Here is a 25,045-nt window from a genome sequence, read left to right on the forward strand (position 1 = left end):
TTCTGGGACTCTGTAACCCTCTAAGGAGTATCTGCTTTGAGAGGCGGTTTGACACGGTAGCTGAGAGTGGACTCTGGAGTTCAACTGCTTGTGTTTGATCCCAGCTCTGCTATCTGCTGTGTGTCTTTGGGCAAGTTTCTCTCTAAGCCTGTTTCCTTCTCTGAAAAATGGGCATATTGATAATCATACCCAGCTCATAAGCTTGTGGTGAGGATTCACTGAATTAACCTACTAAAGCTTAAGGATTGCTGTCAAGTTCCCAGGGTGCCTAATATTGTTTCTGCTGTTGCCATTAAGATCAGGTCCCTGCCTGCCCTCCAGTCCTGACAGCTGGCTTTCTAACCCAAAGCCTGAAGCCTTGTCTTAATGGCTTGCTAGAGAACCAGGGCCTGAATCAGACTCTCTCTGCACCCTTCCACCATTGTCAAGGGAGGGAGTGTGGTGTCTATGACCCTTCTGTCTCCCTAAGACATCCCTGATGCTATTCACCTGCCAGGATGTCTGAATGCTTCAAACTCTCTACCCCTGTGCTCACCCCCTCATGGTGTCATCTTAGGACACTCTGTGTTAACTCCTCCAATGGCAGGAAATGATTGGGCTGTCACCTGCTCCTGCTAACTGGAATGGACTTGCTTCACATCTCAGCAGCTGGACAGTCCCTAAAAAATCTGCCCAGACAAGCAGGCTGCAATGCCTCCTATGTACTCTAGCTTCCTGCAGTTAAAGGAGCCCTGTCTAACCATGAGACTGGATGTTTCCACACCCCACCAAAATGGAGTTTGCCTGTTTCAACCACAAAGCTGCCAAAACATTACAAATAGTGGGGACTAGATGGGCACTTGACAGTCTCTAGTTAATAATGGCAAACCCATCACTCAATGGTATTATATTTAATTTACTAAACCATAAGATTAAGCAGAATGGGAAATTCAACATTTGGAAGACTTTATAAAAGATTCATTTTGCAACATTCATTCTCTCTAACTGCCTCAATGGGTGGTATTAATATTTAGAAAAAACATCAATAGAAAAATATAAAGTCAAAAAAGTTTAGGTCCCTCCTTTCCCTATGATGACTTCATATGGTATTATTTAAGTTCTACAAAATAAGCAGCTGCAAGGGCAACTGAGCTACAGGAACGCTTAGGGAGCAAGGCTTGTTATAAGTGAAGGTTTGTCAAGTACTAATTATGTTCCTAACTATGCTAAATGCTTGATACACATATATAACTGAATCATCATCATAAACTTATAAATTAGGTACTAGTCTTTTTTCTTACAGATAAAGAAACTGAGACACAAAAGAGGTTGAATAACTTGACCGAGATTCGAAATCTATTGTAGGTGAGATTTTAACCTAGACCAAAGTCCAGACCCTGCACACTAAGACATAAAACTCTTCTACACTCTTTCTTCCTTTTCCAGTTGATTTTGGCTGCTACAGCATGACAGTGTCCAACTAAGCATGCTCTTTCTAAACACATTCAGTGACATTTGCTTGTGAGAGCCACAGCCAGCAAACACTACCCTCATTGTCTCCAGCACAATGCAAAGTCACCATGGCCCACAGCGAGTTCCTTTTCAAATTCATTAACTAACCTTGGTAGAGGCTGGGATGGGGCAAACACTGGAACTGGTTCTCCCAGCCAGCAGCCAGCTTGGACAGGGGCAGAATGTGATTGGGACTTGCCTTAGCATTAGAGGCGATGGTTCACCTCAAGATGAGATAGGCTCTGAAAAGTGATCCTTGGAGATTTCAAATATGTTGATGAAAATGGGAGTGGTGGAGGAAATGGTGAAAATTTTTAAGAATTGCAGGCAGGAAATTAGTGGCAAAAGCTACGCTCCACCCTCTGCCCCCAAATCAGAGAAAATGGATTTAGGAAGTTGTGCCTCAACCCCATTCCTGTTTCCTCCCCATAAATCTACCCCCTAAGTAATCCTCAGGGAATTGGAGTGGTTGCTTTCTCCCTGGCAATAACGGGAATTCCAACTACAGGACAATTAGAATACACCCAGAACTGCCAGTAAAATGTTTCAATGACTTGACTTTATTGGTTTTATAAAACAAGTGAAAGAAATCAGAGACAGTCCAAGATCCTCGCCAAGACGTGAAGTCTCTTTATGAAGTAGACTGCAGGGAACCGTGTGGGCTCCGGATCTCTAGTGCTTCCTCCAATGTGCTGCTTTTAACTAATGCCATCTGCGCGGGGCCCTGTGGTCTCAGGAACACCAGCTCGTGACACAGACTTGAGATTTAGTCGCCACTTCCCTGAATATTTGTTCTATGTTTTTGAGAGGATCCACTGGTTTTTCTGAGCCTCAGTTTCCCCATTTGACACTTTCAGGTGATACTGTGTTTCTACCTGTTTCAGTCATAGGTAAAATTTGAGGTCTTAGAGGGCAGCCAAACACTTAGAAATGCGATGGATTTTTCCCCTCCCCACTTTACACTTCTAGGTTGCTGTTTGAAGCCTCAGCATAAATTATCTCTGCTCTTATTGACTCCCTATTGCAAATGGGGGTGTGTGTGAGCGTGCGCACGTGTATTTGTGAATGCGCGTGCCCAGCATGTCTGTCTCCTTTTCATTCTTTCTTTGTTCTTTCCCAAGGCTTCTGTGAGAGTAGCAAATAGAATGGAATGTCCTTGTCCAGCCTGCTCCCCCCCGCCCCCCGTTAGGATGAGGGATGGACCACTTCTTACCGCCACCTTCTTTCATGCCCCCTCCCCCATCCTCATCAGTGCAGTTGATGAAATGAAAGCTGAGGAAGAGTGATTCGATTATTGCCTGACCTTTGCCGGTGCTGGAAAGTGTGTAGATCCACGTGCTTTCCTCTAGTCCCCCTTGGGGCTTTTCTGGACGTGTCCCCATAGGAGCCCTCCTGCGGCTGGGTTAAATCAGCCTCAGTGGGCTGAATGTGGTTCAAAGCCTAAGCGGACCCTCCCGCTAGTCCCCACCCCCACCCTGCTTTATCCCATGTGGCGTTCATTACAAACAACAATTACTGACAGTAATTAGCTGTCCGGAATAACAAGGACGTTGTATTTTGCTCAGCTTTAGTGCAAAGGCGCATGAGCAAATCTTATTGTGTTTCAGCACAATAAAGTACATCTGAAAATCCCCTTTTAGAATTTTGGAAAACATGACCCATGCTACTACTTCTTTATAACATGTAGGAACAATTCCTCTCTTCATTAGGTTGGATTTTCCTTTTGGGTAGAGCACAAACAGGTGGAGAGAAAACTGATGTTTAAGAAAACTGTCACTTTGTCCATAGTTTTTTGACAATCCTAGTGCTTGATTGGGAATATTTTACCAGACATCCGCTGTTGGATTTCTTGGATTATACACCTTCAGGTGGTGTTGAAATTGTCAATACTGAAACAAAAGCAACAATTAAATACGAAGCAAGAGAAGAGAAAGGGTGAGAAGTTACTACTCTATTTAAACCACTGGAGGGGTTGGAAAGCCGACTTACCAAAATAGCAGTAACAAAAAAAAAATCTGAAAAACAAATTCACCACCAAACAGTTTCTACTGCTCCATTTATTTCAACTAGTGTGGTATTAATAGAACGCCTAACAGCAGGGAGTAGGAAAATAAATGTATTCTCACTCACAAGGGAATGACTAAATGACTCACAAATGCAAAAATAAATAAATGGCTCCCTATGAAAATCTGAAACTATATTACCCCAACTGAAGCAACTAAGCTTTTTAACTGTAACCTAACATGTTAAATTCAATCAGTTTTATTTGAGGCCATAGATAGATCGAGCGATCAATCTCCATTATCCTGGGCTTTTTTTCATCTTCATAGTGCTATTTTTCTTCCTATGAGACATTTCAGTTCATTTCCTTGAGCCTTCTTCAGTTTAATGGCTGATTTTCAGACAAAAAAAAAAAAAAAAAAAAAAATCCCCTTCCTCTAGAGGGAATGGAGAAAAATAGAGCAATGAAAAAAAAAATTTTTTAAGAAGGGCATGTCTTAATTCTATGTAGTAGAGAGAAGGAGGACACAATGTGAGGAAAAGATAACAGGTAGATAAATAATGTGTATTATAGCTGGTTTCAAATGCTATGTTAAATGTTAACAGGTGCTGCCTCCTGACACTATAAAAAGATCAACTTTTTCTCTCCTTTATAATTTGTGAACAGGTAGGCCCTGAGGACCAGAATGAGGTCATGCCAATTAACTCAATCACTCTGATTCCTGCAATCAGAGTGATAATGACATCCTTAGCAACCATCCTATCACTATGGCACCAGCCCACTGCTGTAAAACCCCTCTTCATCTACACTGGTTGTAGGTTGGGTGCCAAAGCTGTGATCCTAAAATACACAGGCTGAGAATTTACGGTAAACCTTCCCCACCACCCCACCTCATCCAGGGGCATGACATCTTTCCTCTCTCAAAAGAGGTGCAGTGAGAAAATAAAATTTTTATTGGCTTCAAAAGTTAAGTTTTGGGGCTTTCCCCAAACCTATATAAATCATTAGTTGGCTCTTTGGAATCATCTTCTATTAAGAGAAGCTAATGAGCTTTATCTTTCAACTTTATCCAGCCTGATTACACTGTACATACCTAGCTTCACATAAAAACTATTTGTTACTGGACTGCTTTTATCAATAGACACTAATAGTTACTTCACAGGATGGGAACTGATATTCTGAAGGCAGCAAAACAAAAACCATCAACGACTTCTAGGGCTTTCTTCTCGAGAGTACTTTAAATAATGTTAGTTCCCTAGAGATAGATCAAATATATATAACAAACAAAAGCAGAGCAATCAAGAACATGTAGTCCAAAAATATTTAAAAAGTATCTTTGGTGGGCATATTTGCATCAATAAGCTTCTCCGGCTCATAGCGTTTCAGACTGAGCCAACTTTCATTATGCTGAGCCTCTCCTATCTGCCCCTCATTACATTGGATACTTTGGGAAATCCATAAAAATCTAAGACACTTGAGTGTATCCTTATCTTCAAGGAAGCAAAAATCTATATGTTGAGAGAGACAGACATCTGAATAACAACAACACAGATCTAATAGGAAGATAAGTCTTCATGGTGTAGGATCTTCATGGCCATCAACTTCCTTAAAAGACTTTGACAGTATATCTTAAGAAATAATAAAATAAAAGAGAGAGAAGAAGGAAGAAGGTGGGGAGGAAGAAAAGAAGGAAGGAAGGAGCAACCAGTCTAAGAAGCAACCAGAGACCAAAGATCAACCAAACACACCAGCAGTGTCCAAGATAAGGCAGTTGACAGATACTTCAGGGCCTTTGCAGTTGATCCCCTGGAGGGAATCCTCTTTACCCAAATCTTCACATGACTTGTTCATTTTCACACAATATATCACTTACTATGTACTTTTTCATTGTTTATATCCTTCCCTCTCCTCCTCTCCCAACCAGGAACTCTAAAATAGTGCTAGCACAAGGTAGGTTGTCAACACATTTGCTGAATCAATGAACAAATGAATGAATGACTAGGAATAGTTAGTTGCATGGCATGGAAACCGCATATTGGAGGAAAGAGTCTGGTAAGCACAGTGGACAGCACAACTGAAGTTAGGGCTGTGTTCTCAGACAGATTCCCTAAGCACCAATGACAGTGTTGGCAGGTCTGGGACTTCAGAAATGATTTGCAGAGGCCACGTTATCGGTAATGTCAGCAGTTACCATATATTTCTCATTGACAGATATCAATTCTCCCTTTTCCTAATTGATTCCAGTAACATAGATACCCTGAGTGCTGTATACAGCTCACTGATTGCTGGGCAAACATTATTGAAGTGTCAATATTTGCTCTTTTTCCTAGAGCATCATTGTCGAAAAGACTGCAATTCATTTGGGGACATGTCTCTTATATTTAATGCACAGAGAGTGCCGATACAAACTAAATCTTCATTGTATTATTCTTTACCCTTGCTCTGGTCACAGGGATGGCTTCACTCACCAGCCATCGTGGCTGTCCTTAGGCAGCTCCGGATATCTCCCCCACTGGATGCTGCTACTGGCGACTGCTACACAGTGTTATTGTCACCTCTTCTGATGAGCCCTGAAAAAGAGAATCCAGAGAGGCTTGGGCTCCTGCTAGTCAAGATTCTTAATCCTTCTCTCCTGGACTACGTTAGATATGGCCACTGGCTTTCCTGTCTGACCACGGGGTCCTCAGCATCTTGGGTTAATCTGAACCAAGTTTTGACCAAAAGTTCCATTGTCGTGTGGCTACATTATTTCAAGGATAAACACATATAACAGACTTTGGCACATTCTCTTCCATTGTGGCAAAACAAACATACAGTTCCTTTTTTGGTTTGTTTTTGCCTTAGAGAGAAGGGACTTTGCCTTGGCAGAGTCAGTGACCTGAGGCTAGGTCCCCATTACTCATATGAAGGTGATTTTTCCCACACTCATTTCCAGTTGCAAACAGAGCCATGTTCCAGTGCTTTCTGTCTTCTGGGAAAATTCCTGTAGCTAGCTTCCCTTGGAGCGTGCGCCCTGCTGCCTCATTAAATTAGTGTGTGCTATTCTAGCCCTGAGCAGACCTGTTTTCAGAGTTACTTTCCTCCCACTCCCACTGGGCGAGAATTCCAGACTTAGAATCAGAATAGACCAAATCACTGTTACATACATAGGGGTTTCCAAGACATTTTGTGAGCAGGGTCTTTGTTTCTGATGACCCCAGAAACAGAGGTGTTTTAATTTCTTGATATCTAAGTTGAAGATATTGATAAACCGCTTCACTCCTTCCAGCCATGTTAATGGCAATTGAGGTGCTTCTGAAAACGAAGAAAACCTGTGATGATCATGAAAATATAATCTGATATGATGTGCTAGGCAGTGATATTTCTGATTAGTCATCACTAGGCCACCTAGATTTTCAGTTTACTTCTAATTGTGTTTCAGATAATGCTATTCCCAGTTAGGCAGATGATCATTGTAATTTCTGGTAATGAAATGGCTAGGGAGCCCTTTCTGTACTGGGAAGAGAGCCAGAGGCCGGCACTTTATAAGAAACAAGTGTTATGGTCTAGGACAGACAGATGAAGCCAAGGTGCTGTTGAACATTACAGCATGTATCAGATTGATTCTCTCTCTCTCATACTTAGGATTGATTTATTTTCAAATGAACATTCCTCAGCTTGAAAGGAAACTCTGCAGAAAGCAAAGACACTAATATTTTTTTCTCTCCCCTTTGTACCATTTAACGTGCCAAAGAATCACTGTTGGCCTTCCATGATGGCTAAGCCATTTTCTCTCACCATGGATAATAGTGGTTTGGTCCATAAGTTACACAGCTGGCATCAATAAATAATAATGGATCTTTTTGGTGAGTTATTAAAATGATTGTGGATAAGAACTCTCTAGATGAAAAAGGAGAAAAGAAGAAGGAAGAGGAGGAGGAGAAGGAGGAGGTAGAAGGAGAAGAAGCAGAAGAAGAAGAAGCAGAAGAAGCAGTTTCCCAAAAAGTATAGGATTGTCAGCACTTCTTTTCCATGTTTCTTATCATTTTACACTCAAGTACCTTTATAACAAAATAATCACCTGGCTTTGAACTTCTGGATCTTTACACCTTCTAGCTAAATGCCAAAACCCTGAATCTAAATGGCTCCTCTTGAATATATCAAGTAGTTCTTTATTCAATTTCATAGGCATGAAGAGTTCATTCTCCTTCAAGGTTGAAATCTATCTCTGTTGAGTCTGTACACATTGATGGCTCTACAATTTGTTCCCAAGGCTTCTTTGTCAACAGGCTACTGGCTAGGTTCAGTCAATGGGAGGCACCAAAGGGCAGGAGGAAGGGAGAACCCAGCATAAGTTCTCTTTCCACTTCAGGTCACAGTTCACAGAAGTGATTCTATCTTCTCTATGGTTGAAACTGCCCTCCCGCAGCCTCTTTCTCTGAGGTTCCAGCTCCTACCAGGTAGTCCCTAGCGTCTGATTTCTGTAACATCACCTTTTCCCTGCAATTCTTCAGTCCCAAGGGTGGCAGCAGCTTCCTGTTAATCTCTGAGTTGCTTCACCATTTCCTGTTTGGTTTCTCATCTCTTCTGTAGCCTGCATAATTAGGTCGTGTATTTAATTCCCTCTGTCTAAAATACTTAGAGGAGTTACTGTTTTCCTCATTTGATTCTATCACAGCCCATTCCGTTTGTTTTTGGGAATCTTCTTTGGACACCGTTACAGATACAGATTAAACCATCATTCAGATTTCAGGTCATCTCACTAATAATTAAAATTAACAATAAGGGCAAAACAGTAACAGTAGCACTTCTCCCTACTCAACCATAGCTTTTGATGTCCTTACATGCAGCCCATGTTATGCTAAGCAGGTTACTCACATTAGCTTACCTAATGCTCTCAAAACATTCTGAATTAAGTGTTATTATTATCAAGCTCATTTTACAGATAAGGAGACTGAGGCTGAGAGGGTTTAAGTAACTTGACCATGGGAAGATAGATAACAAGTGTCAAAACATTGTTTAGAAAGTATGTTCATTTCATGCCCCTAGTTTTTAATCCACTGGTCATACTGGCTTTGAACATTTTGATAACAACCAACTTCATCTTGTAAGGCACAGTAACTCCTGAGTGTGGTCACTGAGGAGTCCAAGCAATGTGCCTTTCAATAGCCTTGCCCACTCTCTACCTTAACCTTTGGGGGTTACTTCCTCTGCTTGGAAGCGTTAAAGTGGATGCATGTCTTAAGGACACAAGGGGAAAAAGAAATGTCCAGAGCTGAAAACAACCTTTTTTTTTTTTTTTTTTTTGAGACAGAGTCTGGCTCTGTCGCCCAGGCTGGAGTGCAGTGGCGGGATCTCTGCTCACTGCAAGCTCCGCCTCCCGGGTTCACGCCATTCTCCTGCCTCAGCCTCCCGTAGCTGAGACTACAGGCGCCCGCCACCTCGCCTGGCTAGTTTTTTTATATTTTTAGTAGAGACAGAATTTTACGGTGTTAGCCAGGATGGTCTCCATTTCCTGACCTCGTGATCCGCCCGCCTCAGCCTCCCAAAGTGCTGGGATTACTGCGCGCCCGGCAACTATTAACGTCTGACAGAGTGCTTGTGAGGGATGAGAAAACCGCCATGTACTCAGGAGGACGGGCTGGGCGCCTGCGGATGCCTGCAGGCCTCTCATTCTCTGAGCTCCCTGCAGGCCTGGGATGCTGAGAATTACAGCTTCTGAAGCAGGTGTGCTCAGGCTCTGATCTTTTCTTACCCAAGGGCTAAGAGATAAGCTGCGGAGAAAAATTAATAAGAGTGAAGGAAGGAACAGTCTTAAGAGGAGGAGGGGAGCCTTCTGCTAACAAAGGGAGATTGTCTAGACACATGCTCCATCCTTTCTGCTGTTTTTTTCCCTCCTTTTTCTCTCCATTTTTTTCCTAAGCTTTGTTTTCAGACTGATTTGCCTTGCACATTCTTTTCTTAGCCTTTCTCCTTCCATGTCTAAATATGGTGGTGGGGGGCGGGGGTCAGGAATAAGAACCAAATTAGCTAAACATTTTACCTTTGGGACTGAGTGATAAAAATAACAGCCCAGTTTCAGCTCTCTGAATCATTTCAATAGTATTAGAAGCATGCAGAGGAGCTCCACAGGAGGCGGAGCTGGGAAGAGAGGGGTTAAGACTGTCGCTCTGTGTTAGAACTTGATTTATGGCATGGATCAAGTTCATGTTTCTCTCAGGATCTGGTTTTGAGCAAAAAAAATGACAGTCTGCCAAGTATGGAGTCCAAAATGGTCACGCAGTGTATTAACATGCCACCCTGGCCTCCAGGAAATAGGCATAAGCAAGAACCTGCAAGCCCACAGCTTGCTTTGAAGTGTGCAAAACATATTTGGTCCTTCAGCCCAAGGGTGTCTTCAGAAATAAGAACGGTCAACTTTCTATGATCCAGGGGCAGCTTACCCAGTTTGTGCTTGATGAAAATCCTTTGATTTTCCTGTTTTCTTTTTCTAGCTACTTGTCTTCGATACTCCTCCCAAAGAGGTAGCAATTAAGAATACTAGCAGATTAGCCAATTACTGCTTGTATCTAAACAACACTGATACTGTTTGTTTAGCTCCCTTTTTATCTTATTTTGAGTGCACAAAATGCTATTTTAGAATTTCAAAAAAGCAGGAGATATAGTGAACCTTCCAATTAAATTCACATTTAGATCTCTGTGTCTAACAGATACCATGTTTTCAATTTGACTATTGGAAGGGAAAAAAAGAAAGATATTCTTGTTTACCTTCTTGTACAAACTGGTGAATAATCCGTGTGTCTTAGCCCTTGAGGAGCCACATGCACACCACATCTCTTTACACCCCAAACCAGCAAATCGTGCAATGATTTAACACTGCAATCATAAGAGCTATCAAAAATGCATTTTTTATGAAAAAGGGGCATTTTCATGTAACTGCAATGATGGTGTGACACACAAAAAGCAAACAAATGCAAAGGTAAGTCCTACAAAAGATAAGTGCCTGCTAGTTTAATTATTATTAAAAAGAAAATGAGAGATAGCAGATGGAGAAAATGGAAGACATGTAAGTGTGGTCTGAAAGACAAAGGAAAGGGGAATAAACGGTATCTTAACATTGCGATGTTCACCTCAGCAGCAATTATCACTGGTAAATTCTGCCCTGACAAGGGGAGACATGGGTTGATATAAAAGGGCTTTTTCATTTTTACTTCCTAGAGTTTGTGAATAACTGGCTTCCCAGGTGACAATTACTCTGCTTCTTCCAAACACAATTCCCTACCCCCTTTGACCCCTTGCAGCACAAACACTTCAGAAATAAAAACCCCACTGGGCCCTCTGGTGCTCTTCTTTCTCTGAATTTCAAGTCTGGCCTTGATGGTCTGGATTTTGGAAGATGGAAATAGGAAGAGAAAGGCTGCATTTAAGAGAAAATCTCCTTTTCACAATTGGGCGGCTCTCCAATATCACCTGGAATTAAAATATATTTCCCTGCCACCCTGCTCTGTGAGACTGTCAGTCAAAGACCCAGACAAAGGACCACATGTTTTCTAAATCCACTTCCACCTGCTGGAGTATGTGATTGTCAACATTTGAATGTTCCAGAGGAAAGAAGGAGCTACTCATCTTCAGGAAGGTGCTAGTACACTGACTTTAAGATATCCGTGGAGGCAATGGAGGGTATCTACATCTCCTTTCACTTAAAAATCGCTCCCTGGGGTGCCAGAAATCTCACTAGGATGTGTCTATAGCATTGGGGTGAAGCAATGGACCATATTTGTACTTGGTAACATCCTAAGAAGATATGTTCTCAGAAAGATGGGGCTAAATGTCATGTGCGTCTGTGTGAAGAGACCACCAAACAGGTTTTGTGTGAGCAACATGGCTGTTTATTTCACCTGGGTGCAGGCGGGCTGAGTCCGAAAAGAGTCAGCAAAGGGAGATAAGGGTGGGGCCGTTTCATAGGATTTGGGTAGGTAAAGGAAAATTACAGTCAAAGGGGGGTTGTTCTCTGGCGGGCAGGAGTGGGGGTCACAAGGTGCTCAGTGGGGGAGCTTTTTGAGCCAGGAGGAGCCAGGAAAAGGAATTTCACAAGATAATATCATCGCTTAAGGCAAGGACCGGCCATTTTCACTTCTTTTGTGGTGGAATGTCATCAGTTAAGGCGAGGCAGGGCATTTGCACTTCTTTTGTGATTCTTCAGTTACTTCAGGCCAGCTGGGCATATACGTGCAAGTCACAGGGGATGCAATGGCTTGGCTTGGGCTCAGAGGCCTGACACTAAACATTTCTCTTTTCCTAAAGAACTTTTTCCTCTTTTGAGATTCCTGTATCATGGGGGAAGTTGTCATAATCACTGACAAACCCTCTAGCATTAATTAGTTTGTTCAAATTACATTTCTACAAGCACACTTTTATAAAAAAACAAACAAAAGTCAGTTTTTGAAGATGCTAGAAATCTGTTAGGGGAAGGTTGGGCATAACTGCAAAGGTTACGAAAATTATAGGGCAGTGCATTCATGACGAATTATATAAATATAAAATTCTACAGCAGTTTAGAGTAGGGGGAATCATGGAAAGCCTCTAGGAGGAGGTAGGACTTGAACTAGGAAAGATAAAATACACGTGGAAAAATGTAGTAATCATCCAAAGTTTTGCTACAGTCACCATTGGGACACTTTTCTTTGAGGGGATAATATCTGAGCCAATGGTTTTGAAAAATTGATCTGGAAGGCACCAGACCTCTTCTGGCTCATGCTACCAGGCTGTCTTCCCTGCGTTCTCACAGGTTCCCCAGCCCTCAGCCCTGCCATTTATTCTACGAAGAGCAGTAGAGGGGTCTAAAACTCTAATTGGATGCTAATATGACTCCTCATTGGTTTTAGGAGAAAATTTAAACCGACACACCTGGTTTACAAGCAAGGTCTAGCTTCAACTCTCCCCCTCCCCAACACTGAATTTCAGCTATGTTCTCTCTCTTCCTGGTTTTGAACGGTGATTCCTCCCTCCCACCACCAACCTAGTTAGCTTGCGTGCATCTTTCTGTCTTCATGCTACAGATCATTTCTTCCAGAAACCTACTCTGAATCCCCAGACTATATCCCTTTTTTTTTTTTTTTTTTTTTCTTTTCTTGTTCTTTTGAGACAGAGTCTCTCTCTTTTCCCAGGCTGGAGTCAGTAGCGCAATCTTAGCTCACTGCAACCTCCACCTCCTGGGTTCAAGTGATTCCCCCCCTCAGCCTTCTAAGTAGCTGTGATTACAAGCAGGTGCCACCATGCCTGGCTAATTTTTCTATTTTTAGTAGATACAGATTTTCACCATGTTGGCCAGGCTGGTCTTGAACTCCTGACCTCAGGTGATCCACCCACCTCGGCCTCCCAAGATGCTGGGATTACAGGCGTGAGCCACTGCGCCTGGCCCCTAGATCGCTTTCTACTATATGTCAGCACTGTTCAACCCAGTGAATCTGCTGCTGACAAGTGAGTCACAGTCTCTGCTCTTGGTGGAGTTCCCATTCTGGTTGGACAAGACACAGAATCATCAAGTAAACATAAATATACAGATAATTTCAGATGATGTTAGGACTGTAATAAAAATAAAACAGAATGGCGGGCCAGGGAACAACGAACAATGAAGGGGACATGTCCTGCTTCCATGAAGTAATAGGGAGTTTGGGGCCTTCCCACATGTTCCTCTTGTACCCTGCACTTCCCCATTAGCAGTAATAACTTAATGTGATAGCAACTTTTTTTTTTTTTTTTTTTTTTTTTTGAGACAGAGTCTTGCTCTGTCACCCAGGCTGGAGTGCAGTGGTGTCATCCCGGCTCACTGCAACCTCCATCTCCTGGGTTCAAGTGATTCTCCTGCCTCAGCCTCCCAAATAGCTGGGACCACAGGTGCATGCCAGCATGCCCAGCTAACTTTTTGTAGCAGCCATTTTTTTAAACCTATTTTCTGTGCGAGATTAAAAATGCAGGGTCAAGGTCTATCCATTTCTTTATTTTCCTCTAGTTGTTAACATGGTGCCCAGAATATAGTGCTTGATAAATATTTGTGGAATGAATGAGAGATTAGACAGGAGAAAGACTTGGAATTTGAAGGCCATTATAGTTGTCCAGATAGAGCTCATGAGGGCCTGGGCTAAGATGGCGTGACACTCAGGATAGAAAACAGAGGCTGGATGTGATGAGTGGTATTGTAGAGGAAATAACAGGAGCTGGTGACTAACTGGAAAAGGGAAGGAGATCAGAAGGAGTAAAGGACACCACCTTTAAGTCTTTGAACACAGGTTACAGGGAGGATGGGAGACAACTAATTACTCACTAAAACCCATCTTCTCCGAGACACACGGTCAGATAATATTACCCAGCCTCCTTAGCAATTACACTATGTGACCAAGTTCTAGCCAATGAAATGTGAGCAATATGATGTGCATCACTCCCAGGCCTGGTCTGTATAAATCTCCACACAGAGTTCTCTGCCCTTTCTCCTCTTGCCATCTGGATGTCAATGCTTGGGACTTCCTCAGAAGCCATGCACTGAAGATGACAGAACTTACCCTCACCCTGATCCCTGAATGGCAGTAAGAGCAGAGCCCACCCTCCCCTCATCCCTGCCCCCTGGAACTACCTTGCGCTATTTCTAGATCAAGAGATGTCTATAGATCAAGAAATGAATGGAAATAGGAAATTCAGGAGAAAAAGATTAAGAACTAAATTGAGAACACTGACCAATTTAGTTTTAGGAAGTAGAATATGAAGTTTCAAAAATATTCAGTTGAAGGTGTCTCAAAGAAAGGTGGAAAAGCTAGTTCAGAGTTTAGAACCAGGCTGGGGACATGATGAATAGAGATGAGGTCATTTGTTTAAAATGGGAGTAAGTGAGGTTAACAAGAGGGAGGGGATAGAGGGAACACATGGGCAGAATCTTTAAAAATCACTGTATTGAAAGATCAGGAAGAGCAGATGCTGCAAGGGACAGAGGAGTGGTCTGAGGAAACCAAAATGGTGGACACTGAGGAACCAGAAACTGAGTGTCCCAAATCCTGGGGCAAGGCCCAGGAGGAAGGGAGCTTGGGTATGATCAGGGAATGTGACACTGCTGGGGCCAGCAGTGGCATCAGGGCCAGTGGTGGCATCAGAGCACAGTGGGAATAGAAACCAAAGTGTACACTGGTGGCATGACCAGTATATGGAAGCCATCACTGTAGAATCCTTTTTTTCTCCCCCAAAATATTGCAGTAGATCATTAAAAGCTACGTCTTCCATCCTGGCTAACCCGGTGAAACCCCGTCTCTAGTAAAAAAAAATACAAAAAAATAGCCGTGCGAGGTGGCGAGCGTCTGTAGTCCCAGCTACTCGGGAGGCTGAGGCAGGAGAATGGCATAAACCCGGGAGGCGGAGCTTGCAGTGAGCCGAGATCCAGCCACTGCACTCCAGGTTGGGCGACAGAGCGAGACTCCGTCTCCAAAAAAAAAAAAAAAAAAAAAAGGAAAAGCTACGTCTTGAGTACATAGGGGGAGTCGCAGAGTAAAGAAAAGGCTGTTCTCACCTTGAGTCTTGAGGGTCTTGAGGGTCTTCATTCTACTGAATGAAGCTGTAAGATGGAGAAGGAATAAGGAATGTGAAAGTCTCTGGCAGAGAATTCGGGAAGTAATAGTATGAAGGGCCTGGGTTAGGGATACATCTCTGTCAACAGAGGGACCCTTTTCATAGAAGGGTTCTCTTTCAGTGAAGGAAAACATAACTGCTTTGACTCCAAAAAGGGTAAAGAAAGTGGGAAGGGGTTAAGGTGCCTGGCCTAGGAGCAGATGGCAAAAACCTGGCCCATGAGGACCAGATTCTCCCTGCAGGCTGCATACTGGCAAGATCTCCCCTCACCCTTTTGTTCTCAGTTTATTTTGAAGCACCTGTTCACTTTTGTCTAGAGTCTTACCTCTCCAGCTCTATGTACTTCTGGTCACCAAATCTTAAGACTATGTTCAGTGTCATTGACTTGGGGCCTGAATGGTGCTTGAGTACACTAAAAAGAGATGACATATAATTATGGGAAAGCCAATATACTGTCTGAAAGAGTAGAAAAGAAAAACCTGTTTTACACTTGTAACATGGTTACTGTGGAGCCTGCTCTGGAAAACAGACTGCATCTCTTGAATTGTAAACTCTCAGGGACCTGAACCCTGGGATAGAAAGGAAAATCTATTTTGTTCCCCTAGCGTAGAGCCTAAAACATAGTAAGATCTCAGCAAATGTTAGCAGCTCTTATTAATATTATTATTAACAATTCTCCCCTGGGGGATAATGTAGTCAGTCCAGAAACGTTATTGCAAACATTAGAGCAAAGGGGTCTTCGATCCTTTACAGCTGAAGTCCACAACTTCCATGGCAGGGATACCTGGGAGGGGGATGAGAAGAGGAGGCAGGATGACCATGCAGCCTCAGCTTTACATTAATGAAGAGGGTCAAATTTATACTTTAATTATTTGACCAAATGAGATGGTATCTTCAGTCTCAGAGATACCCTGACAGTACTGAAAGAAGTCATTCATCACATAACCTTAAACTTGTGTTCCATTTTTGGATCACACTGCCTATGGTTTCCTAAGCATTAAAATTTTTCATAAATCTTTTAATTATCTTGTGAGATTAAATTGTATTGCAGTCTTATCTTCAGTGATATGAGGTTAAACGTAAACACAGGTTATGGGATTCAAAATGTGCTTACCTATTTAAATGATTTTTAAGCCCCATTTTGACTTTTCTTCATTTTTCAATTACGTGAAAGTCCTAATACATCAGAAATGAGGTTGCCTGCCCTCTCTTGACAGATGAGAGTTCCGGCTAGAGATTAGCTAGTGTAGTGATTCTTAACCAGAGGAACATGTCTGATTAATCGGTGGAATTTCTGGAAAAACAATGCCCTGCCCACCCCAAGATTCTGATTCAAGAGATCTGGAGTGTAGCTAGGACCTGCATCCATTCCGAAACATCCTTAGATTTTCTGGTCCACAGTTCTGATTAAGATCCACTGATGTGGTCCGGTTGTCTCTCCAGCCTCCCCACCTGGGGCTCCACCCACAGGTTCACAGCCTGCATGTCATTTACAAACATATGCCCTGACTTGGGGCGCCTGGGGCAGGTGCATTTGCACTCTCTCAATATCAGCAAGTGAATCATTTATTTCTTGCCATCCTTATTAAATCAGAGCCCTGAAGCAGGACCATGATGTGGTGCCTCCTAAAAACCATGTGCATCTGGCTTCGGAAAAAATTAAAAAAAAAAAAAAAGAGCCAACGTTCTCTCACCCACCCCCTTTCTTCCCACCCTCCCTCTCCCTCTCTTGAAATTTGCTGTGGGAGGCACATGTCCCAAAACTTAAATTGCTGATTAACCGGGAAACTTGCTTTATGGATGGGACTTTAGTTCCTATGCCACTTGGCATAGAAATGTGATCGATAAATTAGCCCTTTCTTAGCATAACAGCCCTTCAGTCGTGCACTTTCTGCATCCTAGGACTGTGGGTCTTGCCCTCGGGGCACTCTTCCCAAAGAGGATCTGGAGTCAAATGGTCCTGCTCCTCCCCTCCAGGACACAGAGGACACTGGTACAGCTGTGCCTCTGGTGCTCCAGGAAAAGACTGAGCATTTGTTGACGTGCGGCAGACTCCTGAGGGACGGTACAGGACACAGATGCTGCTTATAAAGGGATTGACCATGTGTCATCTTTGTGCTTCCAGAGGGTCACGGCACATTAGCACTGGGCTTGGTGCCTCTCAGAGGGACAGGGCATTCTAACTTCAGATTTCATTCAAATTCTGGACTTAATATCTGCACATTTGACACTAAATAATATCCTGTCTTATGAAATTGATGATCTTGTCTTCCATTGTTCTATAACTTTATATATGAGCGTGTCTCATCTCCCCCATTGGACTGTAGGTTCCCAGGACAGAATTGTTAAGCTGCCCATCTTTGTGGTTCTACAACCTGGTACACAGTGTGGGTTCAGCGATTTCAGATCAAATAAACAAGAGTTCAGGAAAGTAGCCCAAAACCTAACTTCTAGTTACTGGTGCTATTAATATTAAGTCACATCCAAACATTCATGATCTTTGTCTAGGCTTTGTTACTAACTGTCAGAAAGATAATGGTAATAAAGTAGATCATCATATACATCCCTGTTGTTAAAGGTAGCTCTTTACAAGTAAACAGATCTGGGCTTTGTCGATTATCAGGGAATCATCTACGGACATCATCATGTCAAATTCCCGAAGTCTCTTGAATATGAGAAATGCCAAGACAAAAGACAAGAATAATAGTGAGTGACAAATGAGGTGTATAACTTTGGACTTTTCTTATTTGAGGTCCAGGTTAGGCATAAGTAGATATTAATAGTATGGCAATTGCTGAGAGCCTGAGGGACTACGCACCCTGATACAAAACTGGTTGGAATGCAAACCAGTATCATCTGGTGTAAACAGGATTTACGTACTTATTTAATTCATCAACTCTTTTACATTTTTTAGCAAAGGAAAGTTATAATTCATTGTAATTTTTTTCAACTTTTATTTTAAGTTCAGAGATACATGTGCCAGTTTGTCATATAGATGAACTCATGTCATGGGGCTGTCCTTTGCAGGAACATGGATGGAGCTGGAGGCTGTTATCCTTAGCAAACTAACAAAGGAACAGAAAAGCAAATACAGCAAGTTCTCACTTATAAGTGGGAGCTAAATGATGAGAACACATGGACGCAGAGAGGGGAACAACACACACTGGGACCTACTAGAGGGTGGAGGGTGGGAAGAGGGAGAGGATCGGGAAAAATAACTCATGGGTACTAGGCTTAATTCCTGGGTGATAAAATAATCTGTACAATTCTTTTCACTAATTAGTTAATTTTAAATTGACAAAATTTGTATATATCTATCTTGTACAACATGCTGTTTTGAAATGTGTATACGTTGTAGAATGGCTACATTGAGCGAATTAACGTGCAATCCATCAATTCTGCTTCTAGGAATTCAGACTGAGGAAGTTAACCTAACAAGTGTGCAAAGATATTCATTAAGGAAATTCATGAAAATATTGGAAACAACACAAATGTGCAATACTGGGGGATTGTTAAGTAATTTATGATATGGCCATACAATGCAATATTATGCAGCTGTCAAAAAGGTGAAGGTAGGTTTTTAATACTGTATTTCATCATTTATAAAATGCTTTTTTATTCTTTTAGCATCTCTGAAATAAGGACATGTCTTTTAGTCAAAGGAGTCTGCCACTTATAATTAGCAGCAACTAGGCCGGGCGCGGTGGCTCAACCCTGTAATCCCAGCACTTTGGGAGGCCGAGGCGGGTGGATCACGAGGTCAGAAGATCGAGACCATCCTGGCTAACATGGTGAAACCCCGTCTCTACTAAAAATACAAAAAAAAAAAACTAGCCGGGCGTGGTGGCGGGCGCCTGTAGTCCCAGCTACTCGGAGGCTGAGGCAGGAGAATGGCGTAAACCCGGGAGGCGGAGCTTGCAGTGAGCCGAGATCGCGCCACTGCACTCCAGCCTGGGTGACACAGCGAGACTCCGTCTCAAAAAAAAAAAAAAAAAAAAAAAAAAAAAAAATTAGCAGCAACTTTTTCCTTCTTAATGGGCACATAATCTTACAATTACAGGTATTTTTGATTCAATGAAGTATGGCATATTGATGTGGAAATATGACCACTACACATGAAGTTAAAAAAGAATCTATATAATATTCCATAGATAACATCACATTTATGTCAGTATATATGTCAATTTCTGGAAACAGATGCATCAAATTCTTGATTGTGATTGTCTCTTGGTAGGATTATAAAAGCTCTAACTTTCTCTGTATTTTTTTCTAAACAATTTATAATACTCATGTATTATCAGGAAAAATAAAGGTATTTTTTTGTTTTTTTTTTTGAGACGGAGTCTCGCTCTGTCGTCCGGGCTGCAGTGCAGTGGCCGGATCTCGGCTCAATGCAAGCTCCGCCTCCCGGGTTCACGCCATTCTCCTGCCTCAGCCTCCCGAGTAGCTGGGACTACAGGCGCCCGCCACCTCGCCCGGCTAGTTTTTTTTTGTATTTTTTAGTAGAGACGGGGTTTCACCGTGTTAGCCAGGATGGTCTCGATCTCCTGACCTCGTGATCCACCCGTCTCGGCCTCCCAAAGTGCAGGGATTACAGGCTTGAGCCACCGCGCCCGGCAAAGGTATTTTTAAATAAGTGAGTTGCTTTGTCTTTTTCTTTCCACCCCCTGCGAGGCTGTTACTCAGAGTAAGAACAATTCCAGGACTCACTGCCCATAGAAGAGTCAGGAGAGCAAAGTGTTGCCTTTCTCACCCCCGACCATCCTCAGCAACGTGGTCACAGCCGCAAGTCTGTGGTTCTTGACTTCCAATTCCCAAACTCAGACATCTTTTTGTGAAGTACACTTGCATAGCTGAGCTCCTGGATGACCTATTTTCAGTTTAGCCCAGCAGGATTTATGCCACGCTGTCTTAGGATGAGGGCAAGGAGACACGTCAGGGAACTCTGCTTGGTGAGGGACCAGAGAGGAAAGAGACAAAGTAATTGAGGAGAGAAGCTACCTATTCTGATAATGGAAGAATAAAGGATGGAGAATAATGATAAGGCATTCCGAAGCTAAGTTTGCCATTTATCTTCTAACTCAACAACCTCATATGTTTGCAAAGGTGTGACTGTCAGGATAATACTACCTCCACCAGGACTGCAGTGTTGAACATTAAATGCTCAAAAGGAGAATTCAGAATATGACAGTGATCATTTAAAAGTACTAGAGCTTTTTTTTAAAAGCATTTAATTATATTACATTATTTAAACAACCATAATTAGATGATAACCGTAGTCATTTAAATTTATTTAATGTGTGATTTTTAAATTCCTAAGCATTGTGCTAAGTATAATGTTATTATCAATTAAATTAGCATTCTTACTACTTTTGCTCTCAATAACTTTTCAGCCTTCCACTGCTATTATCTGAAATTTTATAGTAGCACCTTATCTGTAAAGGATCAGTGTGGCTATCCCATCTGTTCTATTAATAATTTTTTAATTAAATGAGATGACAGCTATCCCTTCTTGTCCTCACTACCTTGTCACTATCGTTCTTTCCAAAGCAATTTTTTTTCTGGTCTGTCTCATTTTTGCTCCTTTTTTTCCGCCATAGATAAGCTTAGCTCCTGGTGTCTTTCACAAATGAATGTGGAATTTCTTCTCTGATCCTCACGCCGCCTACCCCAATCTGTTCTCTCTCTGCCTTCTTGATTTCAGTACCGTATTCATTTCTCCCTTTCAGATTTTCTTACTTCTCTCCATCTCTCGTCTTTAGTCCTTTCAATTGTATTGGGGTTCCATTCTTTTGAGTTCCCACTTTTTCCCCAAACAATTCAATCATGTTGCCTTCCATTTCTATTTTTGAAAATTAGATTGCACCTTAGGTTCTAAATATTCAGTTTAGGAACACAATTCTTATATAAAGAGACAAAATTAGTGCCAGCTTCATCATGGAAGCCCTGTGACCTCACAACTGACAGCATCATATAAACAACCCCCATGGCAGCCATTTGTTTATTTATTCAATTCCAAATATTTTTTCTCTAGTGATCTTTCTTGATGAAAAATGAAGGATGTTCACTTTGGAACAAACAATCTACTTGATACCCAAATATAACTCCCAGGAGACTGTGTTTCTTAAGTAGTTCATCTGCCGGGATTACCTTTTACTTAAGACTGTTGCCATTGTTTTAAAGTCTTCCCTCTTGTTGATAAATAAATAAGCTATCAAATAAAAAAAAAAGTCCAGTGTTATATTACACTTGAGAATTTAAAAAAGAAAGCAACTCAGGATTCAACCCTTATTCTATCCAAATTGGCTTATCTATTTCAAAACTGTGCATATAGAAGCATAGATAGAACTAGAAAAGATTTTACTGGATTCTTGTTTGATGGATAAGGATCCAAGAAAGTAGAGCATTTGGACTTGTACTCTTCAATACAACAGCCATTAGCCATACCCGGGAATTGAAGTTTAAATTAATTAAAATTTAAAAATGAAAAATAATATGTATTAGTCACACTAGCCATATTTCAAGTTCTCAATATCCACAATGGCTAGTGGCAGCCCTATTGGACAGTGCAGACATACAATGTTTCCATTTTAGCAGAATGGTCTTTTGGACAGTGCTGGTTTGGGCCATATAAGGCTGAGATTTAAGAATCTGGGACTCCCTAGCTGGGCATGGCAGTGGGCACCTGTAGTCCCAGCTACTCGGGAGGCTGAAGCAAGATAATCTCTTGAACCCAGGAGGTGGAGATTGCAGTAAGCCGAGATTGCACCACTGCTCTCCAGGCTGGGTGACACAGACCCCATCTCAAAAAAAAAAAAAAGCATCTGGGACTCCGGTAAACTAAAGACCCCAGTGTCCTATAATAAAATGTATTTTATAATGTTTCCATACAGTATAGGAACCTGAGAGGTCACATACACAAGGAAAGTGAATTACATATAATTTCATACAGTTGACCGCTCATGAAAAGCTGCTTTTCAGCTTACAAAGCATTTTAACATCTATCATCCTATTTGAAGCCCACAAGAGCCCTGTATAATAGGAAGAACAAGTGTTCAGCATCTTCATTTCACAGACGAGGAAATAGTGGCTCAGGGAAATTAGGACTTGTCCAAGCCATGTTTCTTTTAAACTAAGACATGAACCCAAATCTTCTGCTCTAAATCCCTTGATCTTTTTATCATGTCAAAATGCACTGGGAGAATGGATGTTACTAAAAAAAAAACAACAACAACAAAAACAAACAAACAAACAAAACCATGTGTATTAAGAACATTCTAGAAACCAAGTGCTTTGACAGGTATTTTATATGTTATCTTATGTAACCCAGCCTGAGCTTTAGTCTTAAATGTCCAACTGCCTACTTCACCTCAGCCCTTGAAAATCTAATAAGTTTTCAAACTTATAGAGTCTAAGGTAGCATCACAGATAGCCTAGATAAGAGATGGTAGCTCAGATGGAAGTGATTTTAGTAGAGGTGGAGAAAAATTAAGATGCTTAGGGTATATTTTAGAGAGCAGGTTCGCCGAGTTTGCTGATGGCGGGGAGAGGGAAATGAGGAACCAAGAGGGACTCAAGTTTTTCACATAATCACTTTGATGGATGCTGATTCTCTTTACTGAGACAGAGTGTTTGCTTAAAAATGTAAATCAGATAAGGGTGCTCCTCTGTTTAAATCCCTCAGTGGCTCCTTATTGCTCTTAGAGCAATCTCTCACCTTGCCCTACAAGGCACTCCATGATTTGGCCACTCTCCAGCCTCCCTTCCACCAAGTACCCATTTGTTCTGTGTGCTCAGTCCCCAGTGGCCTCCTCTCTGTCCTCCAGCTCTGCACTCCTGTCTCCTCCCTGGGCTTTGCTTTTGCTCCCTCTGCCCAGAAAACTCTACTGTTTATGCTCCTTCTCCTCTCCTGAGCTCTCAGTTCAGATGTCACCTCCTTAGGGAAGCCTTTTCAGATCGTTCTATCTCAAGTGCTCCCACGTTCACTGTCAAGTTTGCGTTACCCTGTTTATTTCCTTTGCAGTACTGCATCACAATTTTAATTAACTTGTTCACAGATTTTTTTTCCTTATTTATTGTCTAGGAACCCTGTCACCTCTGCTTTCTGAAATACATGCCCCTTAACTTTGAACAGTGCATATTAGCTTCATAGATGCTCAATAACTATTTACATGATGAATATTTATTCAACAAATAAGCAATGCTGAAATTAAGTACCATTATTATTTCCATATTACAGCTAAGGAGACAATTACTTCACATTTAGTAGGTGGTACAGACAAAAATTGATCCCAAGCATATCTGACTCTTGCTTTTAATCAAATATCTATATTGTGACCTTATTTTTTTTTTTTAAATTCCTTGTGTTTGTTCATTAAACATTTATTGAGCACTTACGATGTACCAGGCACAGCAGACCACACTGGACAAATTCTAGCTCTTCAAAAATGTGATACAATCCCTGTCTTCATGTGGCTTACAAAGCAAGCAGGCAATCCTTTTGTACGGTGAAAAAATGATCACCCACTCATTTTACACATTATGTGACTCACTTAAACCTGCACGTACTTGTTATAACGAAAGAATCAGAGGAATAAGCTAGTTCTTGAAAGGGCATTTTTGTCCCCCTTCCCTCTCATTCCAGATGACAAGAATCCCTTCTTTTAGATAATTTTCTCTAATGGATGTTTTAGAAGATTTTTTAAATAGCTGACCAAAATAAAATATATACAACTTATTTGGGACCATCCAAGTGGTTTTGCATAACAGACTGAATTATTAGTGACGCAGGTGTGATCCCTTAAATTGGCATTAAGGAAAACCTGGAGGAGGGAGTTGAAATAAGTGAGTTATATATTAAAAACCTGCATTCAGCCAGGCACAGTGGCTCACACCTGTAATCCCAGCACTTTGCGAGGCTGAGGCAGACGCATCACAAGGTCAGGAGTTCAAGACCAGCCTGGCCAATATGGTGAAACCCCGTCTCTACTAAAAATACAAAAATTATCTGGGCATGATGGCGTGTGTCTATAGTCCCAGCTGCTCGGGAGGCTGAGACGGAAGAATCGCTTGAACCTGGGAGACAGAGGTTGCAGTGAGCCGAGATCATGCTACCACACTCCAGCCTAGGCAACAGAGCAAGACTCTATCTCAAAAAAAAAAAAAAAAAAAAAGAATGTGTACTACCTACATCATGACAAAATTGTGTGAAACTAATGAATTCATAAAAATGCTCTGAAAAGCCAATGGTTCCATGAAACATGTTTCTGTTACTTTAGGGCCTCATTTCCTCCTTAAAGGATGGGGAAAGTGGATGGGTCACAGGTACAAAGGGAAAGACAGTTCTGTTTTCTTTCCCAGCCTTATTCTTTCACTCATTCATGATGGGATTCCATACCTCTGGGCTTCCAGACACACGGTTCCTTCTGCCTGCAATGCCCTTTCCTCACTGATGATTTTCTTGTTCTATTTCAAGACTTAGCTTGAACCTCACTTTCCCTATACAGCCTCCCTGACTCCTCTCTCTAAGTGAGTAATTGTTCCTTTTTCAGTGTTTTTTGAGCAATGTGATACACTTCTCGAATCCAGCTTATGTTAACATTATAGTGTCATCTGTTTATAGATCACTAGATTGGGAGCTTCAGGAGGGTAGGGACTGTCCAGTGTTAATGGGATTGTCTTCCCCACATTCACCGTCCAGTAACAGTTCCTGTTCACCTACACCCATGTGGTTATCATAGGATCCACCATCCTAGTCCAGTGTGACCCCACACCTTGCCCCTGCTAATGGGTTGGAGATGGGCAGCTGACAGAAGCAGAGAATCCCACCCCACAGGGTAGAGTCATTTGGTGTAGGGTGAGCTCCTGGCCCAGAGTTAATTGGTGGCTTTCCTTGGGAATTATGAAATTGGAACTGAGAAAAGGAATTTAGTCTCTGGTTTTGAAGCAAGAAATTTCAGAGCA

The sequence above is a fragment of the Papio anubis genome, chromosome 10, assembly GCF_008728515.1.
Source record: "Papio anubis isolate 15944 chromosome 10, Panubis1.0, whole genome shotgun sequence".
NCBI classification, from domain to species: Eukaryota; Metazoa; Chordata; class Mammalia; order Primates; family Cercopithecidae; genus Papio; species Papio anubis.